We start from the raw sequence: 19,405 nt of genomic DNA on the forward strand, positions 1-19,405 counted from the left end.
TAGTACGTACACCATGCAGTTCGCTGTTTTGCGGCCGACCACACATCGACCGCGAAACGATCACGCTGCGTTTGCACAGTACAGAACTTTTACTATATAGTAGTTGAAAAAAGGAGCGCGCGATCCTTTCGCCCCTTCTCTCCTTTTCATTCGATTGTACAGCCGAAACCTATGCCTCGAGATATCAGTTGCCTTTCTAGACTTTTTTTTTTTGCAATGATCTTCACGCGCACCAAACAATATTTCGCGATTAAAGGACGAACCAATCAAGAAATCAAGCAAGAAGCTGAACTCGACCTCTCCATAAGTAACAGCGCTGAACAAGCTGCGCCACATACCAAATTATTGCAGTTGATATGGAGCAGTGCAACCGTACTGCAACTGCAACTGCTATCACCATCTCGACAGGATTTCACCCCTGCGTCAGGGTCAACGCCTTTCATTCGTTTTAGCCACAATCCATAGATGGCGCCACCATCGCGGCGCTCGGCAATGTTGCCGTTAGACACATGGCGCCGAGGGTACGTGACGTCGCCGGGTAGCTTTCACTACTTTCGTGGTGGGTTCTTGGAAATGGCTCCGGCGTTGAGCTAAAGAAAACCCCGTTTGCTTGTCTGTGTGCCCAGGAAATGTGCGCCGTCAATATTTATTGCGTGTGTTGTGAACTGAATTGACCCACGGTGCCAACTCTGTGCCCGAGGAGTACTGACCGAACCGCGATCGGTGAGTTGGTTCGGCTGCTTGTTTATGATCCGCGCGCTTTCACTCGAGAGCACTCTCGCGTTGCACTTGCTCGCGCCATGGGATGCGAGGGACTCGCCTAGGCCTAATGTCGATCTCGGCATTTCCTTCGCGGTCTGAAGTGGCCGTGGTCCTGGTATTTACGTGTGTTGAAAGTCGCCGACCTTGTTGGGGCTGAAGTTTCGACCCAGTGCCAGCGCATCTCGTACACTCCTTCGGCCGCGCTGTTGATTAAATACGACCTGTCATTGATGGGGGAGGCAATGCGATGTTTCGGCGAAGTGCACCCCTTGCGAGAGAGTTTTGGTTTTTCCTCAGGCGGGCACTGTTGGCATTTGTCGCGTCCTGTTCTTTTAGTACAAAACGTGATGTTTGATGAGAACAATTCTCTCAACTTTTAAGGCAGTGTCATACGAGCCCCGAACGTTCACCTTGTTCGTTTTCTTGGTGAGCTCACACTAGACTCCGCCGTCAGTCTCCTGTGCGCGGTCTTTCACACGGTCGCTCACGCTTTGTACCGTCTGTTTAACCCAACAAGAATAAGCTTTTCAGCGTCGACGAAAAGTGTCCATTTCAAAAGAACCAGATGCGCTGGGCAGGTAGTTTTTGATAACATTAATCTTCGTATTAACCCAACACATACTCGCACAGCCATGATGGGGGCGGAATGCTGAATTAACTGCGCATGGAGATATCGGAGCACGTCAAAAAAACCTCGACTTGTCAGATTTTAATTGGGAGCAGACCGTCAATACGACCGTCATAACCCATGCGAAACTTCGGTGCCTTAATCTAGAAAAAGCATTATTACGTCCGCTTAAACAACGCGACGACGTCCATGCGTTGTGAGGTCACAGATGCGGTCGTTCAGGAACGGTAGACTTTCTTCGCGGCCACCTCGTGAATAACGGCCCTGTAAGGGCCTTGAATTGTTGTTTAGGAACCGTACGCGGTGCTACGACATGCCTGTGCTACGGTAAGGTGCTTACACGCAACGCAGCCCATATCCAACAACACAAACGGTACTTCCTGCGTGATTGATGCGCCACAAAAGTGGGCGCTCGCTTTGTGTTCCGTGTCCAATTGTCGGCTACAGTATGTCAACGTCGGGTGATTCGCGGTCGCGCGGAGTTCGGCCTTTGGGGCATTGTGTAGCGTCGGCGACAAGCGATCGGTCTTGCGTAACGCTTTTACGTCTAGCGGGGCATTGTTACCTCGCCCCAGGAGGGGGACTTTCTTCTAGGGTGCTTCTCTAGTACAACCTACTTTCTTCTCCACTCCTAACTTGAATGGACCGGCGCGTGCTATTGAGTTATCATCGTTTTGTGTGTTTTGATTCCCGGCGCAGGCCGCAGACGCCAGCTAGACAAGATTACATACAAATCGACTGCTATAGAATGGTGACCATTTCGAGAAGCACTCGAGCGTAAGGGCCAAGATAAGCGCTGAAGAGGCCTGTGGTTATCTTTTTACATCGAGTGGAGGTGTGTGTGTGTGTGTGTGTGTGTGTGTGTGTGTGTGTGTGTGTGTGTGTGTGTGTGTGTGTGTGTGTGGTGGGGGGGTATTTTCAGTTGGGCTACTCAAGTCAGTTCTCATCACCTCAACTGATGTACGGTGTCTGTTACATGTGTACATATCTTATGAGCTCTGATAGGAGTAACTGGAATAATCTCCTTCTATAACAGTCATTGAGCCCAGATCTGGGCAGGCGGAAACATGCACAGCGGATACAACTACTACTTAAACTTTATTTTGGCGTTGGCATTGTTGTTTATGTCAGGCAGGTCACAGTGCTCACTCAAGATTGCTTGTTCTTGTCCTCTCAATTAGGTATGCACAACCAGTCAAAACAATGAGTGTTCATTGATAGAGCGCCCGATTGCGATGTTCACGACATTGATATTGCCTGTGATAACCTGCCTGTTGATTTTCTCGATTGGTAGGAAGGGAGCAGTCATTATTTGTGTGTAAATTCCCGCACTAGCTTCTCGAGCGTACTTGAACAGTGCATGCCATGGCAGTTCAATGCTGCTTATTCTAGTGAGGTACAACCACTGTTCAACGCTGGCACGCCATGACTTTATACCTGTGTCACACGAGCGCAGCAAATGGCATTAACTTGTTAATGCCTTAAATTTTAATGCCATTTGCCTGATGCCACATGTAAAAACCTAATGCCATTTGCCTTAATGTCATTCGTTATCTAATGCGTTCGCCAGAACTCATTTGACTGAGCAATGCATACTCTCGACGCCATAGCATGTCGAGTGCAATATAATCGAAGCATTTGAAACAGCTTCTACCATGCAAAAAATAATATTTGTAACTTTCCAGTACAACGCTCCTGCAAGGAGTTGTATTCAGTGAACTTCCTCATGTCGGCGTTGGAATGGCTTCGATGGGGCAGGCGCCATTTCGCTTTTGGGCTTTGGATTCAACATATAATGGCCAAAGTTGCTATGGTTGGTTGAAACGTAAAAGACAGCTACAAACTCAAGTTAACGGCACCATAGTATGCTTGTTTTTAAATTTCGGTATTCCTGAAGGGAAATTAAACTTGTAAATGCATTTATTTTTATTTAGTACCTTACCTTACCTTACCTTATGCCATTTTAAATGCTCACTTCAGAAGATGCTGTCATCGACGTCACTGCATCAAATGTAATGAAATTTGGATGTGTGGCAACTCTGCCGAAAAAAATTTAATTAGGAAACTTAAGGCATTAATGAACAAATGGCATTTTTTGTGCCCGTGTGGCACAGATCTCAAGATTTTTGTAGCACTGTAAGCCTTACCACTAATCCCCTTCAGGTTCTGCATCTGCAATTCGATACGTCAAAATTGGCCTCAAAATCAGAAGCCATAATGAAAATAACAATAAAAAAATTCTTACATGCACTATGTCATCTGTAGTTTTCTTCTTTTTTGCTGTTTCTCGCAGCAGTGATTTGTAGCAGGCAACTTTTGAAGCATGATTGCACGTCACAATTGCACGTGAGGTGCAGGAACCTCAAGTACATTTTACAGTTCAGATATGGAGTCCACATTTATGGACAGACACAAGTGTTATAAAAAAATGCAAGGTTCTTAATGCTGCTTCCCATTTCAAAAACGCTTAAGATGCAAGAAATGTGTTGAAACAAAATTTTTCAACAGACATAAAATTAGCACATGAAAGGGATGTATATACCGAGGAGCACATCCTTGTTTCTTTACAGGAACCGCACAATACTAATTGCACCTGAGAGAGAATTACCATAGTAAAGGTATTTGTATGATTACGTTGGTTGGTCCACTCTAATACTTTAATGCCATGTAAGGTGCTTCTACGCATTAGATTTACAGAATGGGTGCCAAGGGAATGGAAGCACAGCCGAGCACGGCAGCAAACTAGGTGTGGTGATTAAATTAGGAAATTTGCAGGCACTGGTTGGAATCAGCTAGTGCAAGACAGGGGTGATTGGAGATCGCAGGGAGAGGCCTTCGTCCTGCAGTGCTGCCGGATAAATATAGGCATAGACATAAATATAGACATGAATATAGGCTGATGATGATGATGGTGCTTCTACTCATATTACACATCTATTTCTGCTTCTCCGGCCATATTGGATGTTGTCGCCAGCATTGTTCTTGTGCACAGGTTGGGATGTTTGGGCCTTTTGATGAGCTCTTGGAATCGATATTGTTGTCGAGGTGTCAATGATTTATTGACAAAAGGGGCATCAAAGCCAAACAGGTCCAATGTTGTTGCCAGCTTCTCTGTGATCAAAAAGCAAGCTAAGAAGTTATGCACATGTAAGGGTGCCGTCGAAATTGAACGAAAACAGTGTCACACTGCCACCCTCTCACCAAATTACTACTACTAACAATATTGAACTACGTTGCCAGACAAAGATGGCAGCTGCTAATTTGCAGTAAGTATTCTAAAGTCTTCCATCTTGCAGTTACCATTATGTTAGTCTTGAATGAGGAGAGCATTAATGTGTAGAGATAGGTAGTAGGTAGCCATTGCCAGCACTGCTTGCATCCAGCTTCTTGACACTTACACATCTGTTTATTCAACTGCTTCTGTCCTGGCAGAGGAGGAGAAATTGCACGCATTCTCAACCACTTCTGGCAGTAGCAGTTACTGCAAGATTAATTTATGTTCTAGAAAGGGAATGTGTTGTTGAACTTCACGTAAGGAGTCTTTTGTTCTGTGGCTTGAATGTTAATATGCGGCTCGTATAGAAAAACGGCGCATTGTGGGACAGTCCACATGTTTGAGTAGAATAATAAAACTCGGGCTAGCGTTTCACAGCCTACAGCAGGAGCACATGACGTCAATGTAATTAAGACGAGCGACTGTTTGAGTGCTTAGCCAAGGAGGAAGCTTGCGAGTTGCACGAAATGGCCATTTGCCTTTGCAGCCAAGTGTTCTTGCTGACTGGTTGGTGTCCTTTGTTTTGCGTGAAGGGGACCTTGAGGAAAGAGCTTTGGCTACTTGATGCATGTGGCTACGTTTAGCACCGCCCGTGGTCAAGGCTTCGTATCTGGCAGTTGGCATGGCTTAATGGGGCCATTAAAGTTTGCGGCACGTGTACATTCAGCTTATCACAATGGTGGAATAACTTGAAATGAGTACATTTAAGGAAGCTCTGTGGCAGAAACTATTGAGCTTGCAGCTGTCTTTTGTGCTTATAAGTCATGACAGTTTATTTCACTTCTTTTTGCCGTCACCTAAAGTTACCATGCCTTTGCATGACGTAACTTTAAAGATTGCTTGCCGTAATCGATTAGTTTGACCTGAGAAAGATGGTGGGTTTGTGGGGAGTTTTGGCCTAAGCCTTAGTTCCGTTATAAGGTTTCAAATATAAGATTCCATGTAATGGTGCCATTAAAGGTTGCATGTCATTCTTTCATGTTCCATACTTTTAAACCTACATGTCATACAGTGCTGCGAGTCCAGCGACAACGATGCTAACCATTGTGAGGGAGAAGGCGTTTAGGTTAGGCGGTCTGCTGTCTTGACTGTTGCGCTATACTATTTAACTAGTCTGTAAACATATATTTGTTTCTCTACTTGTAACATAGTATGGAGGTAGGGAAAGAGAGGATTCAAGAGGTTCGGAGTAAATCCGAGAACTAATCTTCAAAAAGGATTTTGCTTTAACTTACTTAGGAAAGGCTACAGGCACCAAATTGAAATACTGGTGCAGAATTCTCCTGTTGGGGAATACTTTCTGATTTGGTTGAACTGCATGAAGAAATAAAGTTGACAGGGAACCATCACTAAGTTCTCCCTCAGGCTTTCTTTGGCATGTGAAGTTCACTCTAATGTGCCTGCACTTACATTTTTCAAACACAAAAAGCCTGTGTTTTTGAAAAGTGGGCGAGTGTTAGGAATAGCGTAAGGCTGGTGGTCGGTGCCTCTTTTCATGCTGTTGCTTGTTTGCAGTTACTCCATGATGAAATGGTTCTTAGAATGCGGTACACAGCTCTGTGTACCTTGTGTCTCTATTTTTTTATTATTGCATATAGTCTTGTGGAAACTGAGGTGCTGCAGATGAATATTTTTAAGCCCTGTATAAGATTTTTTACCAGAAGTGAAGAAATATTGCTGTAATTGATCATAATGCAATTAAGGTCTGGTGCCAGCTGTGCATAACACTTTACACTCGATTTTGACTCCACGTGTGCGTTGTACCTGCATTATTTCTTTCGTGTATTTTCCCTTTACATTATCATTTTTATATTCCGATAAAAGAAGTAATTTACCTTATGCTTTCCTTGATTTCATTGTCTGTTGGCTTCATACGATTATTCCTCTATATAGCCAGCTGCCCTGCGCTGACGGAAGGGAAAGAGAGAAAGACAGAGGTACAAGATGGGTGACATTGAGGACAGAGGGAAGAGGCAGAACACACAGCGAACGAGTCTACTCATAGTCTAGAGCTCAAGCGCGTACTTAAAAAAAAAAAAAAAGTCAAGTAAGGCGTGGATGGCTGAAAACTAGATTTAGTGACTCCAAGAGCCCAATAAAGCGACCTCTGACAACGGTCGGCTGTATACTGGCAAGAGCATCAGTCAACCTCTGTCGATCTCCAAAGTATTGAAGGCAGTCACATAGCACGTGGCTTTGTAGATTCATCCGCGCAGCTCACAGTCTAAAGACTGGGTGCTTCGCAGTAGTCGCACGTAACGACGTGTACGCGCCACTTTTAGGCCCAAGGCTCTGAAGTCTGTGCAGAAGACGGCAGAGGATTAGCCTGGTGCGGAACAACGCGGTGCGGCTTAAACTATTGCCGGGCTCTAGCGTCATGAAACGAACGAAAGGAGAACATTGTCCGCGTATGGTGCGTGTCTGTTTTCAGCTCGTGTACAGTCTGCGAGCTCGCGTTTCGTTTGGACGGCGTGGCGAAAGGAAAGCGGGAATCCGTGGCACCTGTCGGGCTATACTGGAAGTCTGCCGCAGGTGTTGTGGTATCGCGTTGGCGGGAAACAGCCCTCCGGGTCAAAATGTGTGCGCGCCCCATCATTTCACCCCCTCCTTCCTCTCCCCCCCATCGCTCCATTCAGAAGCCACTTGCGTGCGCCCTCTGAACTGGAATGATGCGAGTTCTAGGTAGTGAGCCAACCCCTTCTTCGGTATGAGCTGCGTGTCTGCCGTTAGGCGTCGCTCCATACATCTACCGTCACCCCCCCTCCACTCGGTCCCTGTTTGTCGACCACAGGGCCGCTTTGACAGGCCTGTATTAGGCGAGAGCTTTTGTGCCAAAATTTCCGCAAAGGGTGCCGCTTTATTCAATCGGCGGCGAGCGGTCCGCGGTGAATGTGCTTTTTTTTTTCGTGCAAATCAGCTGGCTGTGGCGTGCTGCATCCTGTTGTCTCCAAAACAGGAAGAGTTGTGCGAAATACATACGGAACGGGTGATGATGAATCAGTATCGCGTAAGGTCCCACGAGCCATGGTTGTTCAATGGGGGGTTCGAAAGGCCACGCTGGCCGTTGTGTTGCTCTTGTCGTGTGTAAACGTCGCGATATGTAATATCGTCGCCTCACCGTTAGGAACTTTGATACGCCGGCCAGGCGCACACGAATTAATTGAGGTGTCTCTCGTATCCCCTGTGTTGCTTCGAGTCGATAAGACCGAATCAATCAATCTGGTGTACGCGGATAGACAGTTGTGATAGTACATATTGGCGCGTTTTGTTTGTTTGTAGCTTACCTTGGCGCTGCGGCGTTGCATTTCCTGTTACTTTTTTCCTGCTGCAGTGCAACACATGCGGGTGCGCGGAAAACGAAGCTTCGGGAAACAAAAACAAAAAAGCAGTGAGGTGGCGAGGTTATGCCTTGTTTCTCGTCTAGAAACAGAATATTCCCCGCGTGACACGTGCGTTGAAACGAGGAAGACAAAAGGACACAGGAAGTTTTGTTTCACGGCCAGTGGCGGGCGCGGATGTAGGTCGTGCCTTCGTTGCGGAGTAGTGCGTTGCGGAGTAGTACGGAGTAGGCGTAGGACTACGCGGTTGAAACCGTCGCTGGCAATATGGTGGCGGCGCGATGGGTTTGTTGTTCAAACGAAACCACGACGGAAGCGCAGTTGTTTCGTGACAACGGTAACTTCGCTACAACTGTCAGCAGTACATTGGCAGTACTGCTTACTTACGTGCGATTATAAGTGAGAGGACTGCGCAGCAAGCGATGGAAATGGCAGGCGTATTAACATTTCAGATATGTAGTAAGATGGCAGTACGGATTAGATAGCGCACACGGGTAGCTGAGAAGCCATGCGCAACATTGTAGCAATAAGAATTACGCGTGAAGTGTTGTTGCCAAAAGGACTACGCGAGAAGTGACGAAACAGAAAAAAAAAAAGAAAAAAAAATTTCAGGCGCAAGTTTGACATGAAGACGGTGGTATGCGTTTGAGAGAAAACAAGCGTAACTGATATTCTAGTTGAAATTAAGGGAAGGGAGTGAGGGGGGTGCGGCGGCTCATGTAATGCCTAGAAGTGATAACAGGTGGTTATAGTAACGCATGTTACAGATGTTTACAGTACGGTTAAGCGCGCTCCGAAAGTCGCAAACATGCTATGCCAGTTATTGCTACGAAAACTACGCATCATGTTACTGTCGAGAGATTCGGTTTTTAGTTTTGTGAAACTCTTGAGGAAAAGTGTAGATCGGCCATTCGGCGAAAGCTAGCTCAGCGTTATCATCGCGCGTATATCTGTGTTTAATGTTCACTGTAGGAAATGTGCCTTGGTGTGGTCTTAGCATGTGTAACAACGTGAAAGTGTTCTGAACTTTCCTATGAGAAAGAAAAAAGAAGAAAATAAACAGAAAAAGAAAGGAATAAACCATTAAGGAGCGAGAAAGAAAAAAAGCTCCTTGGAAAAGTTACGCAAGTTGGAAATTATCCATCTAGCTTTCTTTCGGTTCAGTGGACGCACAAGCTGTTGCTTGGCGTGGGCCGCAAGCACTTAATTTTTCGTCCTTGTTGGAAACAAGTTTACCGTACTTGAAGCTCTAGACCAGGGGGTGTGTTCTGTAAGTGTCCGCCTAGTCGACTGTCCATTTGAGCTGCTCCTGCAGTGCCGATTGGCTGCTGGTTTATCAGCGAGAAGGAGACTGGCGCTCCCGGCCAGTCCTCTTTTGACTAGTACAGCTCCAGCCAATCAGCGGCGGCCGAAATGGGCAGTGCACTAAGTGGACCATTACAGAATACCCCCACAGTAATGCCTTCTTTTTATTTATTTTTAAAATTTATTTATTTGGTTCACAATACACGATTGTCGCGAATGCTGGAGAAGAAAGGTGACGTCAACGGTCACCTGACTAGTCTTCTAGCACATAACGTCTGTGCTAAACTGTGGACGTTTTGGCGAACACCTTCACGACTTTTGGCGTCAGCTTTGTTTCTTGCTTCCCGCCTACGCTCCCCATCTGACATTTTATTTGATATATATATTCCGGCTCAGCGAGCTCACTGATTCGCAAAAGAAGACTGTCGATGGTACAAGAAACTGCGTTCCCTGTTAGCAAGCCCGAATGCACTTGAGAAAAAAAGTATTCAGTCGATCCTGCGCATCATACGCGTGAAAGCGTCGAAAGAATGAACTGTATTCGCTGGACAGATGATTCAAAGAGAACGTCGTCAGGAAGCGAAAAAAGTGATCGTTGCCCGGCGTTCAGTACTTGAATGGAGAAACCAAGATGGCGCTAATAAGAAAGTTTCTCGCTTGAGGAAGCGGAATAACTTTCGGCGAAAGTATACCCGCTGCCTCTCTTCGGCGACGGTTCTGCGTCCGCTTGGTTGACGGCAGCTCATTGCGTAACTTTTGGATCCGTCGCGATGTTTTCTCTTTAACGTCGTGAAACTCCGACCAACAAGATAGGGAACTGTTCGTTCGTGCATAAAAGCCAATACCCGTGATTTCTTTGAGACTTCTGGATTTCTACACTAGCGTCGTCGTCTGCTAAAGCCTGCTTCGGGTTCGTGTCATCTCTTGCGTGTTGTCTTTTGGGAGCTAACAGACGTGCGCCGTCTTTGATTGAGAAATGGTCGGCCATTTGCCGTTAAGTCGTCCAAATGGCTCTGGTTATACCCTAGTTCCAAGGGTTTGCTAACAAGGTTAAGCTGAACCGCAGTTACGGCCTGTGGTGGCATTGCTGAGTATCACGGACCAAGAAAAAAAAACGTACATTTCTTGTTATCCATGGTAACTTTCACGTATGAATGCTGCTTTTGCTTTTTGCAGCGAAGCTGTACATGGCTAGGCTCTGGCGGATCGAGTCCGCGGACAAAACGACGCGTAGAACAAGATTGAGAAAAAAGTGGGCCGATCCTGGTGATAGTGCAGAAAGGGTCCAATCCAAGCTCAATGGCACATACCCCTGTGGGCTCGGGGGCCTGTAACGCGCCCTTGAACTACCCTAGCTTGCCACTTGTGGGACCCAAAGAGACAAAAACAATGCGCAGGAGCGATGAACACTAGCTGTTGCCCAAACGCTAGTCTATGACGATGCGTGTCGAAACGTCAGTGATAAAACGTAATAGTCTACCAACCAATAGCTGTGTCTCATTCCAACTTGACATAGCTATTTCCCTAGCGACGTCATCAGTTGCTGCTTGGACTTGGTATGGGTGAGACCCGTGTCGCTCGCTCCGAAGAGGAAGAGCGCGCCTTCAAGGAGCGCCGGCGCGCTCAACGGCGCGAAGGGACGCGAATGCGACTAGAAGCCGACCGCGCAGCGGCCCATCGTGCTGCGGCCGATGGTGTAAGGTGGTGTGAATCTGGTTGCCTAAACTCGCTTTCACTCGCACATACATGCCGTGCGGCGACGCAACGAAGTTATGTGCTGTGTCTTTTCAACCATTTAACATAACCACCAAATTAAAACAAATTAAAATATAATTAAACAACACCAACAGCTTCGCTGGTCTTCCATTTTCACATAGTGGAAGGGCTCTGAACTTTTTAAGTGCTAAGCGCTTTAGGGACCCGGGCTGTCGGCGTGTAACGTACGTGATCTCATGTCGTCGTGCTCACGCGCAAAAGCAGGGTCAAAACAAGTGCAGAATTGATCAAAACTGGTTCAAAGTAAACTAACATGATTCAGAATAATGCAAAAGAGAGGAATAATCAAGCATTAAGCGTATTAATTAGCAGAAACTTGTGAAAATCTTGTAATGTGATCTCATGTCGTGGTCACGCGCAGCAAAGGCTTTGGCTCCATGTGCGTGTTGGTTTCGCTCCATGTGCGTGGTGGTTTCCCACCAGTTGTGCCTTAGCACAGTTGTCAAAACGGATGATGGATTGCTAAAGACACGATAAACACAGGATAAAACAAGATAAACACTAGGAAAACACAAGGGAAACACCGGCGAATCACTGCTTCGCACTTCCCCAGCTTTCACGTTGAATGGAACTGCATTACCGCCGAGTTTACCAAGGCCACTGTCCCGGACCGGTAACCAATTCTTTACTCTACCTGAGCATAATTGGGGTAGGTTGTAACTGACGTTCACAGCCTAACCGCACAGTTGGCGCGTGCTCCAGTAACCAGGACATTAATTTCTTTTGCTAACGCGGCCGAACGCAATTTGTAGAGCTCCGAGTTATGTACCGGTCGGCGTGAGTGCTTTTGTTAACGCGAGCCTACTTCGCGGCCGTGTCGCAACCGCGGAACGAAGCTCCGTGTTGAAAAGCCGAGCGTAGAACTGTCGCCATCGGGGCTCGGAACCCGTCTCATTTTCGGCGGCCGTTACCATGGCAACGCTGCGACGCGCCTGGCCGTCGGCCTCCTTCCCTCTCAGCTGCCCGTACCGACCGACCGGGCCTGACATCATCGAAGTTGAACAGCTCCGTGATCGCATGGTCGGTGGCAACGCGACGGACGTGACTTGGAGACCTCGTTAGACCTATGCTACCCGGCATCGTGCCGGCTCCCTCTCCTTATCTCTCTTTTTATATATATATATATATTTCTTCTTTCTCGTTCTGCTGTGCATTTTATTCTTCTCGGTCGGCCGGTTTTAGTGGGCGTCGCTCGACTGGACTGCCTTATTGGACGGGAGGTCGACTGCCCGGCCGAACGTTGCCTTCTGTGCCACGGCTGTCCGTCGGTTTCGTCGCTGTTTGTTACTCTTTTGGGAGCGCGCTGTACTTCTGTGCTCGTGAGGGTATTGGCCGTTAGCGCGACTTCGTGAGGCATAATGAATAGGGCGTTAAAATGCACGCGACGTAGTCGTCCAGCAGGAGTGATCGGCGTCCTCAGTGGGCAGATACCCGAGTGCCTGCTATTCAAGGGAAGAAATTATGCGTGAGAGAGAGAGAGAAGATTGTTATGGCTGACCAGGAACGGCAGCTAGCTAGCCGAGAAGGCACGTGTTCAGGGGCGCTACTGCGCTTGGTTAAACGCATGCGGCGCTTGTAAACCGCATCATACGGGATTCCCAGTCTGCAAGAAACTGCCCGGTAAATAGGGATCTCTTGAAATGCTTCTTTCATCCCTGTCCATAAGTTTCCACCTCCTCCTCTCTACCATGGGTGTGCGTGATTCTAAAGTCCTGTCTGACTGATTACAGCTTTAGACCGAAAAAAAGAAAATGAAAACATGAAGGGAAGAATGTGTAGTCTCTTTTCATTGTCGGTACACGTTTGGATGGCATTTACTTTATTAATGGACAGAGAGAAAGTAATAACTTTCGGCATTTTATAACCACTTCACGTTGTTCCTCGTAACTCCGGTGATCCTTTGCTTGTAAGTGTGTTCTATCATGCACAGCGAGGCGCACACACAATCCATTCTGTTTCTGAATTGCCGCGTGGAAATGCGCAATTTGGCCCTCAATCTTCTCTCTGAGGGCTCCCAGCACTTTGACCATGTTGTGAAATACTCCGGAATAGGCCGCACTACTCATATCGTAAATACCGAAGGCACTATGTAACCGTCAATGACAACGCACCGTTGATCTTAGCGGGTGAATGCAAAGTTAACGTACCAGGAGATATGAAGAAACTGTATTTGCGTTATGCGTTACACACATATACTCGTTATGTATGAATACGTCTTTACTACTTTTCAGGCCTTGTGTGCAGCAAGATCAAATCTAACGGAACTGAGCACACCCACGAGTGAATAGGCAGAAAATAATCAGATAGTGACCGCACCGAGGAACTTTACTGCATCAGCACAATCTTTTTAATCGTCGACATGAACGATCACACCAGCCCCCAATTTCCATTGACACACACACACACACACACACACACACACACACACACACACACACACACACACACACACACACACACACACACACACACACACACACACACACACACACACACACACACGCGCGCGCGCGCGCGCGCGCGCATATATGACGAAAGAAGAAGGGAGACCCTCGCAAAGAATAAACGAAAGAAGAAGGGGAACGGAGGGGCTCTATTTTGTTAATCATAACCGCATAAAGCCAACAGACAATGAAGCCAAGGAAAGCATCGGGGAAATTAAGTGTGGTTGAAATTGGAATGTCGAAAATACCGAAGTGAAATGAAAGTATATATCTTTATATGTGAACGAGAAGAAAGGAAACCGAGGGGTCCGATTATAAGAAGCCAACAAACAATGTGCGCCAAAGCATAAAACGACGTTTTGTTAAGAAAGTAACTGAAAGGCCAATGCATTTCTCCGCAAAGTTCGGAAATTAATATCTTGAAACTGGTGTCATCCTGAGAATTCGTTCCAAGTGGATCCTCCTTGCGAACTCCACAGCTAGAATTTGTAAATTGAAATATGGGCGCCAATGTAATTAGTTAAATACTTAATTATTCAATTTTGGATAATTCATCGATTACGCATTTAAATTTCTTGTACGAGTAATGTCCGCCTCTCCGAGTAGACCAGCTCATGGACTAGAATTGTGCTATCTGCCACAGGCAACCTTTAAAAAATTTTGGCGCTGAAACGCCCGGTATATATGGAAAGGAAATCGAAGGGCCCGTTTTATTTTTTTTTAAGTCTTTCATAAGAAACCAACCGTGACACCAGGGACAGCATAGGGGAACTTGTATATCTACACGCGCTGCTTTCACTGCCACACCGGTGTCTCTACCCTACACTGGGCTCTGGTCATTTCCGTGGATCGTGCTGTCGACAAACGAACCGATCAGACACGCCAATCGCCGACACGAATTGTACGTACATCACCACGCGCTTCCATGGCTGTCTGTCGCACAGGGCGCGCAGGTTCGCTATACTTCGCCGAAGCACGCGTATCGCGCGAAGCCTTCCACCGAGGATCTCGAAACTGGGGGGGGGGGGTTCACAAGTGGCGTCATTAAAGAACCCTGCCTTCCGGCGTCGATGTCACACGCCACGCTGCTGCCCCTGCTGCTGCCGCCGGCGCCGCGTTCTCTGATGCAAACCGACGCACGCGAGGATGGACCCGCACGGAGGCGCGGATAAGAAACCATCCCGGAGGGCGAGCGACGCCGTGGTGTCGGCGTCGAGGGAGAGCCCCCTCAATTCGGCGCCAGGAGCGGCGACGCGACGTCGTCCCCCTCCTCGCCGTCTCCGCGCTCGTCGCGCGTTTTATATTGCGGCAGTTATTTAAATGGCCACCACCACCACCACCACCACCGTGGGGTGACGCTTAACTGCCATCGCTTGCTGTGCCCGGGTTGTGACGCTTGTTTGGCTGCGGGCGCAGCCGGGGAGAGGATGCGCCTGCGTGGCGGAGAGAGAGAGAGAGAAGGCAGCGTCGTCGCGGTGCTTGCCTTGCTCCGTCCCTGCGGCGGCCAAGGTCGTCCGGTTCACGATCCCCGCTGGCAGCGGGTGCACTTGTGCTGACGTTCGTGGTGGCGACGGCGGAGGTAAAGGGGGGTGGGCAGGCACTGCCACCTGGAGAGGAGGAAGCGTGGAGAAGGAAGCATTTTTTTTTTTTTCTCCCGCCCTCTCGCTACTGGGAGCGTCGTGGTATCGCCGCGTTTCTGGCACGGCGTTTGCGGCGTATGTAGTCCGACCGTGTTTGCGCACGCAAACGCTGACCGTCCCGGTTAAAACATGAACGTTGAGTGAAATCTCTTGCGTTATGGCAGAACCGACGCAAGCCGCGTTGTTTACTAAACTGACACTGATATGACAGCGGACTGCCGCGTTATCCGTGCGTGCAATGTATCTGCCAGCAAGGAATAGGATATAGGAAAGAACGACAGCACAGCGCTGCCGTGTTTTTTTTTTTTTTTTTTTTGGCTTGTCTTGGCTACGTATTCGAACTCCGTGCCAGGCACCAAACCTATAGGAACGAGGTGCCGTAGCCGTGCGTTGGCAACTGGTCCTTCATCGAAGCTTTGAGTCTCGAAGTTCGTGTTTTAGCCGGAGGCGATTATGCTTGTTGAAGTGAGCTTTCGGCTGTCGATCGGCTCTTCCTTGTCTAGCACACGAATTGGCCATGATGGGAGCGACCAACGAGCCCCTGGACGCAGGTGCTCCATCACTTACTAGCGTATTCGAGTTTTCTCTTTTTCCCCACTCCGGAAAAGTACAACGACCTCGATTCCTGCGACAGCTTTAGTCGATTGCTGACGTTTTTCTAAAGCCGGGCTGCTGTAGACGAATATCTATTTGGAAGATGGAGGCCTTATTGCAGTGCCATAGCATGATTTCGAAACACTGCCTGCTTATTTCCACTCAAAGTAGGCCTTTCCGTTGTCGACATTCGTATATCCCGTCCGTTCTCGTGCTGGAAAACGTGGGGCGGCTCATAACGTTGGTCGATCGATCGCCTTCCTTGTTTTGGTTCCTACCAAGACTTTGAACGACAGTAGAACGGGGGGTCATGGTGTATAGGTGACCTATTTGAAAACGCAGCCTTTGAGAGACGCTCGTGCAAACGACGCTAAGCCTTGCCGGACCAGCGAGTTGTTGAGTGACGAAGCAGTGACACTTGCACGAAGCTTTTTAGCTGTTGTCGCGCTCTACAACAATGAAATCGAACCCACGGCATCTTACTTAGCAACGCCATAACCGCTAAGGTGCAACACTAGGTACACTAAAGGCAAATATCAAGTCGAGCCAGATCGATAAATTATTCGTCTAGAAGCCTATCGTCGTTTTCTGTATGCCAATATGTCACCTTGTTTCGTAGAAAATTGCCGCCGGCGGTCCCGCTGCTGCTCCTCAATTTGAACAGCCCTGCCATAGCGGACTGGTTGACGTAATCTCCACGTGACCTTTCTCTATGGCGCTCTCTGACGTCAGCCAGTGCTGACGTCAGAGGAGAGGTACAATAGTCCACAGCAGGTGGCGCCACTCCGATTTTTATATTTTCGTCATTTTCTCGTTCACAAAAGCTAAGCTGTCGCTACGAATGACGAACTCGGTTTTACAAGAGCCTAATATTTCAATCTAGCTCGACTTAATATTTTGCTTTACATTTTTTACTCCTATGTGTAAATGCGTCGCGCAAGTGGCTCCCGGTTTCCGCCTGCAATGTCTCTCGTAGATCGGCTATCGTTCGCAAGCGTCATCGTACTCGTAAAAAGACGTCGGTAGGGTCCCTAACGTCGGTCTCGTCGAGCGAGACAAAGCTGAGACGAGAGGGACGAGAGTGATGCGGCTTCCAAGGCGATAAAGCTACGCCCCACTGTGAAGTGTACTTGGGGGTCAACGGTGGCGCGCCGCTTTCTCGAAGGGGAGTCGGCGACCCCACAGATTTCGAGAAGCGATTGGCATCGGAAAAGGTGGCTCGCGCGCTTACAGGGGGGGACAGGGGGCGGGGACGTGGGTGCCTTGAGGGGATGCCTTATCTGCTGCGCCGATGTCGTGAAAGTGCTGTTTCCGCGGAAACGAAGGGAAAGAGTTTTTAAAAGGGTTCCGTACACGGCACAACCAGTAAGTAGGAAGAGAGGACGCACTTCTGGAACGTCTGCAGACGCGCGACGCAGCAGTAACCCTTCTCCCGGAGTCGACAGAGAAAGAGCCAAGCCGCTGTGCTTCCTGCCGGCTTTGATTTATGCTCTCGCTTTTACGGGACCTGTGCTCGGGGAAGTTATGTGGCGGAACGAGCTACCGTGCTGAGTGACGCCTTTACCTCGGCTCGCCATCGTGTCTGTGGAGTGTTTTAGCGGCCCTTGAGCGTGGTCCGGTATCGACGACGCGTTAGAAACACCGCCGATACGCGCTATCGTTGCATAGGTTGGTCCAGGTCAAAGCACTCAGTGTCAGACTGGTCGCAAAGGCATGTCGCGGCGTTGAGATTGCCTCTTAAGTACACTCATAAAGCAGTAGACAGTCACCTGGGCTTGTAACATGGCATCTAAAGTACCGAGTAGTACAGCACCGCTGAGTAGAACACGGCCTTGCGTCCTATCAGGCCGATACAGTTTTGTGCCAGGGACCTTTGCAACAGTTAGTCGTACCAAGGTCCTTCAAGAGAAACGTGATGTACGTTCAGTTGAATGACCGTACACTTCCGTCTTATGAAAATGCATTTAAAATCTGTATACCTCTGTATTGGTGTAGAATTTCATTCGCAGGCGTGTACAAGTCTATATGCAACCTGCGATATTACTGACCGAAGTTGAACAGAACTGCATAGGGCCATAGTTGCATGTGCCAAGGCACTCTGTTGACTAGGACATTCTACAGAAACGGCTTATAGCTATAGGCTTACACGCTTTGAGATAACGTGTATACTATGTACATGTACACAATCGAAATCATTTTTATAACGATCTTCATTCGAGCTCGTGCAGGGGCGCGTTTACATCCGAACTAAGCCCCCTGAAGTGTCACCATGTCACGCATAATGCAGGCCGTGACGTAACTGATGGGTCGTCATTCCACGTTCGTGTGTCTATCTACTCGGAACGCGTGGGAACCTCCGCCGAAGAAGCCCCGTGTCACGCCGCGCCTCCTACCGCTGGATGCCTGCATCCGATTCCGCGAAGAGCGCCTGCCTGCCTCTTCCGTTTCCGCGTGAGGGGGAGGAAGGGCTGCCGGGAAGCTACTTCCGGAAGGCCGCTCGGCGCCCCTCTTGCGTTGAACGTGCTTTTCTATTTTCTGCGTCGCGCGAGTCTCTATTTTTTCCGTCTTTTTTTCTCTTTTCGTTGTCGAACGTCGTCGCCCCTGACATTGCTCTTCCTTGGCAAGGTCGTCGGCACGTCGCAGCCCAGTTTTCCGGATCGTTGACACCTCCGGCTTCCTGTTTTACGGCGCCGCAAGATTATTCGCGCCGCCACGGTTCACGGTTCTTTTTCTGCTCTCTCCTTTGTCTTTTCTTCATTGCGCGTAGGTTCAGCAGATGTTAACAACACGTGCCTGTGTGTCCATGCCTGATATGTATAGGTGTTTTTGCGTGCGTGCGTGAGAGGAAGAGAGAGAGCTTCATTTTTTTTCGGCGCGCTAGAGTTTACACCTCTTGTGCTCTACGGTTTTACTCGCTATAGTGGCCGAGTGGGGGGGGGGGGGGAGGCAGGCTGTCTTCACTTGTAAATAGATGAGCCCCGCTCTGACTCGGTGATATTGTTCCTGACATTAGGAGGAAGAAGCTGTTTAGAAAGTTCTGAAACGCGTAGCGCCGAGACCCTGTCGTTTCTTACATAATGGGTGCCGAAGGAACAGGGTGGTGTGATGAGATTACGAAGTTCGCAGGCATATGTTGCTGGGATTGGTTGGGGGGGGCCGGGGCGAGTCGTTGCCTTCGCGAGACAGGGATAACTGTCGATTGCGAGGATGACAAGGGTATTTGTCCTAAACAGACAGATAATGAAGACACAAATTTATGCTGTTAAGATTTTACCAGCTACTCCTGATCATCACTTTCTTTCTTTTTTTTTGTAGATTCGCCATGAACGAAAGTTATTATTCTAAATGCGGACGTGACTGTGTCTGCGAGTGCATACGTTACCCACCCCTCATGCCTCAGCGTTCGTGACGTCCCGCTGCTGAGCACGAGGTCGAGGGTTCGATGGCCTGCGGTGACGCGATGAGAGCGACGTACGATAGTGACGAGATATAGGTGGAATTAAAAAAAAAAGCAACATCAAAAACGCAGGGGATCAAAATGAATCCACAGCCGTCCGCTACTGCGGATCCAGTGCGATGTTACACATAGTTACTTAAGAACATTCGTTGTGCAGATCCAGCAACGCAGTCGTGGTGTGCGTATC

The 19,405-nt window shown here is 48.4% G+C and overlaps 1 protein-coding gene across 2 annotated transcripts in view; it reads left to right on the forward strand.

The window, feature by feature from the left end:
- Nucleotides 1–548: 548 nt before the first annotated feature.
- Nucleotides 549–19,405, forward strand: part of LOC119433494 (uncharacterized) — a 236,057-nt gene continuing 217,200 nt past the window's right edge. For both annotated transcript variants that reach the window (XM_049659433.1, XM_049659434.1), the window contains exon 1: nucleotides 549–723. The gene's annotated coding sequence lies outside the window, so the exon portion shown is untranslated. The remainder of the gene's footprint in view (nucleotides 724–19,405) is intronic.

This window comes from Dermacentor silvarum, chromosome 11 (genome assembly GCF_013339745.2).
Source record: "Dermacentor silvarum isolate Dsil-2018 chromosome 11, BIME_Dsil_1.4, whole genome shotgun sequence".
Lineage (NCBI taxonomy): Eukaryota > Metazoa > Arthropoda > Arachnida > Ixodida > Ixodidae > Dermacentor > Dermacentor silvarum.